We start from the raw sequence: 2,494 nt of genomic DNA on the forward strand, positions 1-2,494 counted from the left end.
GCCGCGGCTGTGTTCCAAACCGCTCACGTATCACTACACGCGCGCCCTCTTTAGTGGACAAATGTAACGGCTACTAAGCACTATGTAGTGCACTTGTATTAACGATGTTTGTTTATGAGACAAGCTTTTACCCTGTAATGCAATTGTTCTCGGACTCCTCCCTCGTGCGTTTCATTGACAGAACTGCAGTTAAAAAAAACAACACAACGTTTCTGCCATCTGTCGGCAAAAAGGGTTAATTGAAGAAAAATAAAAATAAAATGCTGATCAGAAGAGTCATGAGTTCGAATCCCAGGTCCACCAAGCTGCCACTGCTTGGGCCCCTGAACAAGGCCCTTAACCCTCAATTGCTCAGTTGTATAAAATGAAATAAATGTAAGCCACTCTGGATAAGAATGTCTGCTAAATGCCATAAAGGTATGAATATAGAAATGCATTAAAAAAAATGTCAAGCACATAACACACACATGTATTATACATACATTCATTTTTATAATTGTATTAATTAGAGAAATATTATTTGGACACTCACTAGTGACAAAACCTTTAGTTAATCCACACAAGAGCATAAACAAACTGCACATTTGCTCATCACTGCATCATGTAGGACAGAAACAGACTGCAACGCCCGGTTAAAACAGCAGAAAAAATAATTGGTGCCCCCCTGCCCAATCCCCAGGACTTACTTAAGGTATTACACAAGAACCAGAAACCGGGCAGGAAAAATCACCACAGACCCTTCGCACACTGGACACGACCTCTTTCAGCTCCTCCCTTCCGGCAGGTGCTACAGAACTTTGTTTACTAAAACTGCCAGGCACAGGAAGTTTCTTTCCCCAGGCAATCACCCTGATCAACAACTCGCTATAATTATATTCCCTGCTTCATATCTATACTGTAAGTACTGCATTATCAGAACTGTCAGTCATCAAATCATCTGTATATATTACACACACTACTGCTACTATATATTGTACAAAAAGCACAATATTACAAAATATTGTTATTTGCACTCCCACACTTTATGTACATAACTGATCAGTCATATATTCTGTATTCATATTTAATACTCATTCTGTCTATATTGTATGCATCTGTGGTTATTGTGATGTCATCAATAAACCCAAGCTCACTAATGTTTAGGCTACGTTTACACATACAGCAGTGACAAAGCGAAAAAAGATCATTCATTTTTAATAAGAGCTGCTGACTTCCAGTGACATGTGCAACAGCCACTGTTGGTGACTAGATGTGGGCTTGTCCAGAGATGTAACGAAGCTGAGAAAAGTTTTGACTTTATAGGAGTGACCTGGTGCACTGAAGACCGTATAGCGTCTGTATGATCCACTGCAAAGAACATTGCTTCTCCTTCATCTAGTATGACATGAAGCTATTGCACCACCTACTAATAATCATTATTACTATGGCAACCAGCAGAAACAGCAGAAACGCCTACTGGTGGCTTCATAGTACAGCAACTAGCAACCTCAGCAAAAAATTATGCATGTTTAACAGAAAGAAAGATGTCCCTGATATTTCCATATCTGTGCAGCTTGGTTGGAATTATTCTCCTGGCTTTCTCCATATAAACACTCTGCTATCAGATGCTCTATGAAGATTCTGAAGGCTCTCCAGAAGCTGCTTGCTTTTTATACATGTTCTTTTCCAAAAAAATGTTTATTTTTGAGACAGATAGATGGTTTCTGCTGCATTATTCTCTTTTTTTTACCCATGCTTGTTGATCCTGTTTTAAATTGTTTGTGCTCTAGCTGTATTCAATCATTCTGTCTGTCTGTCTGCTGTCTGTCTGATGTCTATGTGATGTCTTCTGTAATATATCCTATGCATTATAGCAGCTATAAATAATCATTCCCTCACTGACAATAATCAGTAACTTTATTAATCTGCAAAGTATCTGTCCTGAAGACTAAAAATAACTATCATTTATATTAATGGTTTTCTTTGTTAAATAGCAATATGTTTTTTAATGAAGGTATAATTAGGCTTAGCATCCGTCTATGTGTATGAGCTGCTATTATAGAGACTGGAATGCACACATTCATATAAACTACCATCAGCTGCTGTAACAGAAAATTAAGCAACACCTTTTACTACTATTTTCCCTATGGAATGAAATGGAATGTGGTGGGATTTAAATGGGATAAGAGGCATTAGGGATGAAATAAGATGAATAAGATGGAATGATACTTGGAGAGATGGCAATAAGGTAAAACAAGAGAGAATGAGAAAGAGAAAGGAATAAGATAAAATGATCAATTTAATAAGAGGGAAAGAGACTGAAGTGGAAGGGAATCCAGGTGGGATTGACAGGATTAACATGGAATAAACACTTGAATAAGATGGAATAAGATAGTTAAATGCGATGTGATTTAATAGACTGGAAGAAAATAAAAAAGTTGAATAAAAACGAATTACACCGACATGGGGCACCGCTAGATGGCAGTGTTGAGTTCAGCGCGGCATTGCAATACGC

Source organism: Tachysurus fulvidraco, chromosome 20 (genome assembly GCF_022655615.1).
Source record: "Tachysurus fulvidraco isolate hzauxx_2018 chromosome 20, HZAU_PFXX_2.0, whole genome shotgun sequence".
Lineage (NCBI taxonomy): Eukaryota > Metazoa > Chordata > Actinopteri > Siluriformes > Bagridae > Tachysurus > Tachysurus fulvidraco.